This window comes from Symphodus melops, assembly GCF_947650265.1.
Source record: "Symphodus melops genome assembly, chromosome: 16".
NCBI classification, from domain to species: Eukaryota; Metazoa; Chordata; class Actinopteri; order Labriformes; family Labridae; genus Symphodus; species Symphodus melops.
In genome coordinates this window covers 23810535-23823021 of record NC_136706.1, presented here as the reverse complement: position 1 = coordinate 23823021, position 12487 = coordinate 23810535, and the positions used below count along the sequence as shown (strand labels likewise).

Genomic DNA, 12487 nt, shown 5'->3' with positions numbered 1-12487 from the left:
AGCTCAGACTGAGACGAAGGAGTTTAAGAGGATTCTTAATAAAATATCTGAACTGAGAAAACTGTATGAATTCCTTTTGTCTGTAGTTGCAGTTCTGATCCAGGACATGAGAGGTCTGCTGAGGCTCATTGTGATGGTCTTCAGAGTTACTGCGACACCTGAACTAGATAAAAAACTGACAGACTCCATCATCCAATCAGCTGATCAGAGTCAGAAGGTGGTGGAAGCTTTTCAAAAGATGAGGGAGGAACTGAAAAAAACAGATCATTAAAGAGAAGAGGAAACAAGCTGAGAAGAGTTCAGATTCAGATTAAAAGTGAAATCAGAGATCGGACAAACTGGTGATGTCTGGCCGAGTTTACACGACCAACGACTTCAGCCTACAACCAAGAGTCATGAGCGAGCAGGTGGACTACAACAACAATGGCCGATTGTGATCGTGTTTTGACTTGAAGCTGTTCGTCTTCACTTCCTGTCTTCTCGCTCATCTTCTTCTTCCTCTCTGATGTTCGTCTCTTTATGAATGATTTTTGCTGACGTTAATATCTTACCAGTTATTTTATCATGTTTTATTCTAGGTTTGTGTGTGTTCATCTAATTGTCTGATTTTTCAGTACATAAAGTTGTTTGTGTGAAGAGGGCTTGCAGAAGTAAGTCCACATTCCAGCATGAGTTTGATGTGGCCCTTCACAGTAATTCACTCACCAATTTAAACATCGGTTTAGTTTAAAGCCCTGAACAGTTAATCACTCACCCACTTTTATAGGTTCAATGAGCCTTGACAGACAGACAGACAGACAGACAGACAGACAGACAGACAGACAGACAGACAGACAGACAGACAGACAGACAGACAGACAGACAGACAGACAGACAGACAGACAGACAGACAGACAGACAGACAGACAGACAGACAGACAGACAGACAGACAGACAGACAGACAGACAGACAGACAGACAGACAGACAGACAGACAGACAGACAGACAGACAGACAGACAGACACTTTATTGATCCCGAGGGAAATTCAAGGCATCCAGTAGCAGTATACAGACAGGCAGGACACAACACATTAGTTACAATACACACCCACACACAGAGGTGTGAGTACAGTCATTAAACAGTCAATGCAGGGATGCAAATTGGGCCATTAAAGTGCTCAGCAACATAAAGGAGCAGTGATTAGCATTAAGTGTCCAAAACAATAAGGTGAAACCAGGAGTGATTAGGGTGATTGCCATTAAAGTACCCAACTATTGAGGAGTTAATCACTTAAATGGTTTTCTGCTTAAAAGGAATTAGTTACTAGAGTAGATGTCAGTTGATGATAAGAAACAGGTAGGAAGTGCAGATTGGAGAAAGGATTCAGGAGTATGATGCACCAACGAGAGAAGGGGAACCAAACATCAGGAGACGCATAATTTGGAAAGCTGCCCAATCAGAGGAAGGAAACTGCACATTCTCAAATGTATGATTTGGTTAGATATTCTCTGTCTAGTGTATAAAAGGGTTCAGGGAAAGATAGTTGGGGCTCAGACTTCATGAACTGACCAGGTATCTGTCTGTGGTCAGGGACACGTAGTGTTGAACCCAGAGACTCTGTAACTTGTATTCTTGATTCATCAGGTTAATAAACTCTGTTAACCTGAAAGAGACGTCTTCAGTCATTCCTCTCATCCCATCAAAAGAATGCACAGAGAGATTTAAGGTAATTATTTAAAGGAGTCAGATTTCTATAAACAACATGTAGGAAAAGGATTAAACAGCCAACTTTTATCCAACACTCACTGGATGGAAACTGGAACATCCAACAGCGTAGATCTACACGTGGCGCGGCGGCGTTCTCCATCAGGGGCCGTTGACTCTGGAACATTTGTTGAAGTATCAGAAAGAGTTCTGAAGCATTTGTTTTACACTTGTGTGTTTTTATTAATCTCATTTAATCCATGATATCATATCATCTTAACTTTGACATGTCCCATTATTCATGTAAGCATGTTTTATAATCCAGTGGTGGTGGGGAGGTCACCTGTACGTGGAGAAGCTTCACCTCATCCTGACTCAAAGCACACACTTGTCATAACGTGAACTTTTAACATGTTTTTTACTAGCAAGGACCACGCCACAACCATCGAGGTTTAAGATAGGATATTGAATGGTAGATGGTTTGAATGATGAGACAGATAAATATATGCTGAGGTAATGATTATGATGGAGGAGGACGTTGTAGGTAGACTGGTCTGGAAGGATGAACTGACCTGCAGGACAGAGTGAGACTCTGATTGGGGCTTCTGTCTCAGGCGTAGTTCTGCCCGAGCTGATCATTGCCCCCAAAAGAGTCCGATTTAAAAGTAGCTGAGCTAATTGTGAGACTGAAGCATATCGGTACAGTTGTTGGAGTCTGAGATGACCAGGGTCCAAGGACTTGGTGGAGAAGCTTAGTCTGGCTTCTGTGCGCTGATGAGGATGGAGGGAGAGAATAGAGTTCAGAGGAGTGCCTGAGAAGTGCAGGACTTTGTGAAATAGTTTCTGGGACAGAGGGAATTGTTGTTTTTCACGATGGCCACTGCTGTGTTATCACAGTGTAGAAGTATGGATTCTTTGTTAATGCCCCCAAAAGTATGCTGATGATCTTGTAGAGCTCTGATGGATATAGAAAAATCCATAGAAATAATTTTATCTCTTAAACTTGTTTGGTTTTAAAGAAGTGTATTTTAAAGTTTATTAACTCATTAATGCAGATTAAAAAAAAAAACTTGGTTTCTACATTTATGTTTGTATTGTTTGGCCAAAATAAAAAAGGACTAATCTTTGATTGTATTATATTCTAACTTTGGTGTAAATCTTTTTCAGAAATATCATTTTGATATGATCCCTACTGTAGTGGCTAAATATTCCTTTAAGTATCAGTAGAATTTTCTTTACATATTAATCCAATTAACCACTCCAGACGGAAAGAACGAGTCCCTACGCGTGTGTATTATTTTACATGACGGTAGAAAAACAGTGCGTTCGCTCCGTCTTTTATTTTTAACACAGACAACAACAGGACAACACATTATACAGTTTTCTCTACAGAAGTTGCGCTAGAGCTCCACCTACTGGCTCACACGCACTCCTCTCCCAGACACATTATTAAATGTAAATTAAAACAATAATAATCCAAATCCCAATTCAAATAGCAAAAAATAGAAAATGGCACTAACATTTCCGGCCCCTAATTGCTCATCATGGGGATGACAATTACATAACTAAATAAACAAGAGTCATTTTCTATATCATAATCGTATAACATAAACAGCCTAAATAAACCTCGGCTAAGTAACAGTCTAACTAATAATGTCTTTCATTGTCCATGAGGTTCTTCCATCTCTAGTAGAAGACACAGCTTGTCTATGGGTCGCTCCAGAGTGTTAGTTTTAGTTTTGACCCGGACCCGACGGACGAACCCCTGGGCGTCAGGAATAGTCTTCTCCACTCTTCCCATCAACCAGGATCCTCTTGGAGCCCTTTCATCCACAATGAGCACAACGTCTCCTTCCTTCACATTTCTCTTCTTCTCCAACCACTTCTGCCGTTCCTGTAGGAGGGGCAAGTATTCCCTGGACCAGCGCTTCCAGAAGATGTCAGAAATGTACTGCACTTGCCTCCATCTTCGTTTGGCGTACAGATCCTCCTTCTGAAAGATACCTGGAGGTAGCGCTGGCTTCCCTTTGAGATGAAGAAGATGGTTAGGCGTCAACGGTTCCAGGTCATCGACATCGTCAGACGACTTGGTGAGCGGTCTGCTGTTGACTACAGCTTCTACCTCACACATCACAGTGTGCAGACATTCGTCGTCGAGTGACTGGAGCTTCAAAAGGTTGGTGAGTATTTTTCGCACCGTTCTTATCTGGCGCTCCCAGATCCCACCATGGTGCGAACCAGCCGGCGGGTTGAAGATCCAAGTAACGCCTCTTTGCAGTAGAGCCTCAGATATCTGAGACTGGTTCCAGTCTTTCATCGCTTGGCGAATCTCGTGCTCTGCAGCAACCAGGTTTGTGCCACTATCAGATCTCATGACTTCCACTTGTCCTCTCCTGGCTATAAACCGTCTTACTGCATTTATGCATGAGTCGGTGTCAAGTGAGTGTGCGATCTCGATATGGACTGCTCTGACCGTGAGACACGTAAACAAGACTCCATAACGCTTGACTTGTGCGTGTCCACGCTTTGCTTCAAAGGGACCGAAGTAGTCAACACCTACGTTAGTGAACGGTGGATGGTCAGGCAGTAGACGATCAGATGGTAGATTCGCCATCTTCTGTTCACTCACAGCAGCTTGACTCTTCCGGCACTTCACACACCTCGAAAGCACCTTCCTCACTGCTGCATTTCCTTTGCATATCCAGACTCTTTGTCTCAGCTGAGCAAGAGTATGGTTTCTCCCTCCGTGTCCTATTTCCTCATGTGCACTCCGAATTATCAGGGTGGTGATATGGTGGTCTTTTGCCAGTATGGCCGGATGCTTCGTGTGTTCTGGCAAGGCTGCCTGGTGCAATCTTCCACCAACACGGAGAACCCCATCTTGGAGAAAGGGATCTAGTTTCATAAGAGAACTGCTTCTCTTGATCTTTTCACCCTTCTGCAGTGCACAAAGCTCCTCATGGAAGGCTTGACTTTGACTGAACTGGATAATCAAAGTTTCCGCTTGACTGATGTCTTTGACAGTTAAATGGTTCCCTTTGACATTGGATCTCCATTTTCGCATGTGGTTCTTGACTGTCTTACATCTCATACTTAAACTTTCTGAAGACTGGACTTGAAACATGAATTTCTTCCTTTCCGTAGACAGACTTCTAAGCAGCTCCTTCAGCCTCAACATCCAGGCGACAGCCTTCTTCAGGTTGTGCCAGTTGGAGTAGTGATGAATCAGCTTGAAGAGAGGGTCTGTACTTGAGTCAACAGTCTTGATTACATTCATGGTGATCGTACGCTTCACCTCAGCATCGTCTTCACTTATCTCTCTTGAGAATTCTGAGAGGACTGGCCAGGACTTGGCTAAGAAGTCAGGACCCTCAATCCAGCTCTGGCACTTCATGAACTGTTCTGCCTTCAGTCCCCTTGAGGCGTGATCAGCTGGGTTGTAGGCCGTGTTGACGTATCTCCACTGGGCAGGTCTTGTGTTTTCTCAGATCATCGACACTCTGTTAGCGACAAATGTTTTGAAGCGAGCGCTGTCGTTGTCGATGTATCTGAGGACAGTGGTGCTATCGGTCCACAGGATGGACTCTTGCAGATCCATTTGAAGCTCACGCTTCATCAGCTTGTCCATTTTCACCGCAACGGCAGCTGCGGTGAGCTCAAGACGTGGGACAGTGACTGGTTTGAGCGGCGTCACTCTGGACTTTCCAAGAAGAAGTGAGCAATGGACTCGGCCGTGGCTGTTCTCAATGCGGAGGTATGTGGCGACACCATAGCCCTTCTCACTAGCATCTGAGAAATGGTGCAGTTGTGCCGACATCACTGGACCAAATCCCTCAGGCTTTATGCACCTCCTCACAGAAAAACTGGCGAACAGGCTCAGGTCAGACAGCCAGGCGAACCACCTGTTTGCCACATCTTCTGGAATCTCCTCATCCCAGGTAAGTCTCATTCGGCAAAGATTCTGGACGATGGTCTTTGCAAGAAGAATGAACGGCGACAGGAATCCAAGGGGGTCATATATCGAGCTCACAACTGAGAGTATACCTCGCCTAGAGATGGGCATGCTCTTCACTTGGATCCTGAACTTGAAGGAATCTGATTCTATGCACCAGTCCACTCCAAGGGCCCTTTCCATAGGTAGTTCATCTCTGTCCAGATCTAGATTCTTGATGTCCTTCGCTCTTTCGTGTTCAGGAAGTGATGACAGCACTTCGCGACCGTTGCTTGACCACTTGGTCAGGTGGAATCCTCCACTCCCACAGAGGACTACGAGGTCTTTGGTCAAGGTGGTAGCCATCTTCTCGTCGGACGTTGAGACCAGGCAATCGTCTACATAAAAGTGACCTAGTACTGTAGACACTGCTTCAGGAGACGCCCAGTCTTTCCCATCCTCTGCAGTCCGTCTTAAAGCATAGTTAGCGCAGCTCGGACTTGACTTGGCCCCGAATAAGTGAACTACCATCTTGTACTCATGCAGAGGCTGGCTCAGATCTCCCTGTGGCCACCAGAGGAATCTTAGCAGATCAGAGTCCTTGTCAGGGACTCTTACCTGATGATACATCGCCTCTATGTCAGAAATGAGTGCGATGTGCTCATGGCGAAATCTCGTTAGAACTCCGACTAGACTGTTGGTGAGGTCCGGCCCCTGTAACAATTCCTCATTCAGTGACTTCCCTTGAAACGAAGCGGCACAATCAAAGACAACCCGCAGTTTTTTCTTCTGTGGATGGGTCACGCCATGATGGGGAATGTACCATACTCGGCCGTCATTGCGCTTGAGCTCATCTTCGGGAACTTTCACTACGTAGCCTTTGTTCAGCAAGTCTGACATAAAGGCTTTGTAGTCATCGTAAAAGCTGGCGTTCTTTGTCAGTTTCCTTTTTAAACCTAATGCCCGTTGTTCTGCAACACATTTGTTGTTTGGCATCACCACGTTCTCATTTCTTAGAGGCATCCCGATGCTGTAGTGACCATCAACCTTCTTGATTGTCTCAGTCACAGACTTCATGAACTGAACATCTTCACGCGACATTTCTGACTTCTCTTTGCAGGCTTGCTCCGGGAAGTCATGATTGTACTGCTGCAACAGCATGGTGTCTATGCCGCTGACAGAGATTCTGTTAACTGAAGCCCTTTGACAGTCTTCGTGTGACTTAGCTGGCCTTGACTCATGGTAATCTTCACCTTTCTTTAGAGGGCCATTGATTACCCAACCAAGGGTCGTCTTTACCGCGTAAGGCCCGTCACCTTGGCTGTGGATTATCTTCCACGGCTCCATCGCCAAGTGAGCGTTCATTCCAATAAGAACCTCAACATCTGCGTCAATCTGTGGTAGCCATACTTCCTTCTGCAGATACGGCCATCTTTCCAGGTCCTTTTCAGCAGGAACATTTTCCTTCGTCACAGGTATGTCTGTGTGGGTGTAGACGTCTGGCAGGCTTACATACTTGTTCTCTGTGAGACCGCAAACTTCCAAATCAGAGAGCACAAAGCAGGACACAGGCTTCTCCTGGCCCATAGTACGAAGCATCACTTGAGCCTTCTTGCCATGAACGCCGAGCCGTCTCATCAACCTTTCAGAGCAAAACGTAGCTGAACTTCCGGAGTCCATGAACGCATACGTCTCTATTGCCGTGTTGCTTCTCTTAGATTTGATGCGCACAGGCACAATAGAAAGGATACAGTTGCTGCCTCTGGCCCCAGTAACCGCTGTGACTTCACTATTGGCTGGGACTTCTTCCTGTGGAGTTGACTGTCCAATTTTCTCAGGCTTGGCTTGATCGGCATTTTCGTACCATTTGCTGTGAAGCAGACTTGGATGTTTCTTGCTGCAAATTTCACATGTGGCTCGTTTTTTGCAGTCTTTCCCCATGTGGCCTTGAGTCAGACACCCGAAACATAGTCCTTTTCCTTTAAGGAATTCAATTCGCTCTTTATTTGGGAGACTTCTTATTTTGTTACACACACTGAGGGTGTGTCCTTTGTTGCAATACAGACAAGGTTCTTGAAACGCGTTGATTGTCTGCTTGTTCTTTCTTGCTTCTGAAGCATCCTCCTCTGGCTTAACACTTGTAGCAAAGCCAGTAGTTCTTTTTAGTCCACCTCCTGTTGTAGACTTATTAATGGACTTGCTTCTCTCTTTCACTTCAAAGGACTCTTTGACATCACCGAACAGTGGGTCTGATGCAATCTTAGCTTGTCGGTTGACATACTTCACGAGATCTGAGAACTTTGCTCTTCTTCCTTCCTTTTCTTGTATGTCGAAAGCTATGATTCTCCATTGTTCGCGAAGTCTAAAAGGCAACTTGTAGATGACGAGCCGTAGATTGGTCGGGCTGTTCATCTCCTCAAGGTACTCCATGTTCTTCATGACATTGTTGCATCCTGTGAGAAAGATGGAAAAACTGTGGAGTGACTTAGCATCATCTGCCTTAATCTGAGGCCATTTGACAGCCTTGTCAACGTAAGCTGCAGCAATCTTCTGCTCATTGCCATAGTGATAAGTCAAGAGCTTTCTTGCTTCATTGTAGCCCATTTGTGCACTCATGTGTTGGCAACTCCTAACTAGTTCTCTTGGTTCACCACTGGTGAATTGCTCTAAATAATACAATCTATCTTCATCATTGTCTGTGCGACTGTGAATGATGTGTTCAAAGGCCCTCAGAAATGGCAAAAACTCCAAAGGATCGCCGCTGAATACAGGGACCTTTCGTTGAGGTAGATTGGCTAGTCTCTGTTGGGTGACTAACATCTCTGTAATGTCTTTTTGCTTCAATATCACATCACCAAGTTCAATTTGCCTTCCATTGAGACTTGTATTTGTGTCATTGGCTTCATTCTTTATTTGCACATGAGGCATGGGTCTAGTTGTGCTGTAAGCAGCACTGCTGTCTTGGGCAACTCGAAAACAGCTGGTCAATTTTGGCCTGACATCTTGAGCCTGACGTTCGGTTGTTGCTGCTGTACTGGGTTGCATGTTCATTTTGAGGTATGAATTCATACCATCATCGCCTATGTTCTCGGTGCCATCACATTCTTCCAGAAAATTGATTTTTGCTGTGGCCTCTGCTATGGCTGTTTCAACATCTAGCTCCTCCATTTGAGCCTTCAACTGAATCCGCTTTGCCTTTAGCTGTGCTTCCATTTGAACTTCTTCCATTTGTAGAGCCTGTTTTTTCTTGAGTGCGGCTGCACGTGCGAGTAGGGCTGCACGGTTAGCTTCCTCTGCTCTACGCATAGATGAGGCATGAGATGACCTTGAACGTCTGCTGCAAACACTTTGAGTTGGGACATATCTTTCATGTATATTAGATGCACTGTCATCTGGATTTATATCTTCATCAGCAGGTTTACCTTGCTGAGATGTTGTGTCGTCCCAAGGAGTCACACATTCAGGAGCAGCCTGCTCAGTAGCAGCCTGATTGTCAGCAGCCTCGTTGAGCCGTCTTACTTCAATTATCCACTGCTCCGTTCTGGTCAAAAAGTCCTCATACTTTATGAGGTTTGGCTCACTCCAATACTGCTGATCAGCTTGCTTTTCCTCATCTGATAACAGTTCACTAACTGCATTATTTGTCTCAATAAACTCGTTCAGGAATTTTGAATAATCACTGAGGTGATCCCTTTCGACTAGAAGTGCATTAGAATCACTTAACGTTTTCTATTTGCTCTGCTTTGGAGACAAGACGGGCTAATACACGTTTTCTGAGATTCATTTGTTTTTCAAGTTTGTCTTGTAAAGCTTTTGCAGTCAACTTGATCTGTCTTTTAGTGCTTAGCTCGACACTGCCATCCATCTCGGTTTCTTTTTCTGACATTTTGATTGGCTACTGATGTTAATTTAGTCTTCTTAAATAGAATAGCTTTTGCAAACTTCTGAAATCCGAATAAACAGTCCTCCAATTTAAGTCTTAAACATGTGAATGCTTCCAAACAAGACTGTAGGGCTATTTTTTATTTTCAGAGTCAAACTCGAGCGTCTTCTGTTTTGTTATGACTGTGTAACGACAGCTGCCTGAACATGTCCTGTAAGGCTACTGAGTGGTATCCTAGCAACACTTGATAACAGCTTGCAGGCTATGTTCAATACAATGATGAGATTCCGTTATTATTTCCATGCATTCATTCAATGTTATTCTTTGTGTACTCATCCATCATCATAGAAGTCTTCTGGAAATCCGGTGGGGCGCACAGCGTTGTCAGATCACCGTCGATTATATTTCTTCAGTTTACGAGCATCCTTGAACGCATCACCATCGGCTCCCGAAGCTCTTCTCTCGCCCTCAGCGAACTGTTTTTCTACTTAATGTAGTGGCTAAATATTCCTTTAAGTATCAGTAGAATTTTCTTTACATATTAATCCAATTAACCACTCCAGACGGAAAGAACGAGTCCCTACGCGTGTGTATTATTTTACATGACGGTAGAAAAACAGTGCGTTCGCTCCGTCTTTTATTTTTAACACAGACAACAACAGGACAACACATTATACAGTTTTCACTACAGAAGTTGCGCTAGAGCTCCACCTACTGGCTCACACGCACTCCTCTCCCAGACACATTATTAAATGTAAATTAAAACAATAATAATCCAAATCCCAATTCAAATAGCAAAAAATAGAAAATGGCACTAACACCTACACAGAGCTTGTGTATTCACAATAAAAAAATCTGATGTTCCAAAGTTCAAATGTCAAAATCATTCAAATATACATTTCCCCCAATACCAACTTTAACAAGTTAATTGCAGGGGTCGATATCATTTCTCTTCTTTAAAGGTGTTTCTCAGGTGTTTGGTGAAATGAGGGCAGTGAGGTATCCACTTTAATTCTTCTAACATTGATTAGAGTCTTCTTTCCCTTGTAAGGAAACACTAAACACTGCACTCGTCTCATTTCCTTTGGTAATCACTGAAACCATTTGCAAAGCATTACAGCCGGATTTGAATCAACTTCCCAGAACTTCAGTCAGCGGTGGAAACAGACAACTACGGGCCACAGGAACATTTTAGTTCCTTGAAGAGGAGACCCTGAACCTTTTAGTTTGGGGGACTTTTGGTCTATTCGGGACTTCATTTGAGCTCTCACCTCGGGATAGTATATGGCCTAGAAGATTATTATGATAGTGACTTTTACTTCATTTATTGACATTCAGCAACAGAGACAAACGTTCACGCCACAGAGCAGTGTGTATGTCAGCAGCGGAGCACAGCCGACGCTACTCACACACAGACAGCACAGCTGAAATCTGAAATACAGCACATCGTCATGGCAACTACAATTCTACAATTCACTTCGCAGAATCGTAAATCCAAAGAGAAGAACATCAGACAGAAAGTACAACACAAGTCAGGATCTAGAGAGGAAGACACAACGTCAGGAAGTGCAAACAAACAGCGTTAAGTCTGGTCGGACACACAGGTGCTGACAGGAAGTGACCAGGGCCAAAGTACAACATCGACAGCAGAGAAACCGTCTTCAAATCTCCAGTATCAAACAAAACCATCTTCATTATCATCATGAAGTTTGTAGGTGTTCATACAGAGCTGGGTCTTTATCTTTTTCTTAAAAGTGCAAAGGGAATCTGCAGGTCGAACAGAGTTTGGAAGTTTGTTCCAGAAGTGAGGGGCGACAGAGGAGAAGAGTCTAGTTAGAGACTTGGGGAGCTGTTGTGAAGGTTGGATTAGACCCCTTTCATTGGCAGAGCGTAGAGGGCGGGAGGAGTGTAGACCTGGATTATATAGATTAGCTAAGGAGGAGTTGTTTATGTTGCTGTTTTGAAAGCGAGCAGCAGAATTTTATATTTGATATGAGCAGTAACCGGGAGCCAGAGTAGGAAGATGAACAGGGGAGTGACATGTGCTCTTTGAGATAAGTTGAAGACCGGTCGTGCTGCTGCATTTTGGATCATCTGCAGGTGGTTTGATAGTGCATGTAGGAAGAGGTCAATGTGTGATATCACAGGAGCCTGAACCAGGAACTGCTAGCATGTTCTGACAGATAAGGTCTGATCGTAATGATGTGGTTCAGGACAAATCGACTTGACCGGGCATTCGAGGTCACTTGAACTCAGTCTTTGAAAAGTAACAACAGTTATAACCATGACGGTTCGATTTGGCTACAGGATGTGCCCACATAACAACAGGTTAGTAGCCTACTTACTAAATAAGGAAACAGGCTCCAGATGGGTACAGCCTCACACAGACAGACCTCTGCTCAGCAACATTTACTGTAAATATCACACACCAACATAATATTGACCAAAAATGGATATAAAACTAACATAAGACCACAGGCCAGTCATTGTCAACAATGAATATTGTGTGCACTGTCTCACACACAAACTCTAAGTTCAATCCCGTCCAGAAACAGAAATATAAAAATGTACAATATCGTCCAATCCACACGGACAAAATGAGTAAAAATCATTGCGACTCGTATATTGTGTTTTATTTTGAAATTGAGCGGACGTTGTGTGTTTCCATGACCGACTTCCTGTCTGGATTGTCACGTTCTGTCCTGTACCTATTTGAAACAGAGCAGGGCGCAGAGGCACGCTCTGCAGAAAGACTGCAGCTAAAGTGCAGCGTAATGTGGGACGCTGAAAGACCAAGACGCGTACAGAGTTATGTGTAAATAACTGATGTGCACAGGCAAAATTCAATCTGAATTGAGGAGCCGCATAAGACCGGAGAAGTGGACAAACATCTCACAGACAGTGACTGAAGTGGATGTTTTACTGTCACAACCAGAAAACATGACCAGAGCTGAGTTCTTAAGATATTCATGTGACATCACACTGGAT

The 12487-nt window shown here is 44.0% G+C and overlaps 1 long non-coding RNA gene across 1 annotated transcript in view; it reads right to left on the bottom strand.

The window, feature by feature from the left end:
• LOC306837212 overlaps window positions 1-12257 on the bottom strand; it is a 41903-nt gene extending 29646 nt beyond the window's left edge. The window contains exon 1 of the long non-coding RNA XR_013780893.1: window positions 12208-12257. This is a non-coding gene — a long non-coding RNA (uncharacterized lncRNA). The remainder of the gene's footprint in view (window positions 1-12207) is intronic.
• Window positions 12258-12487: the final 230 nt, after the last annotated feature.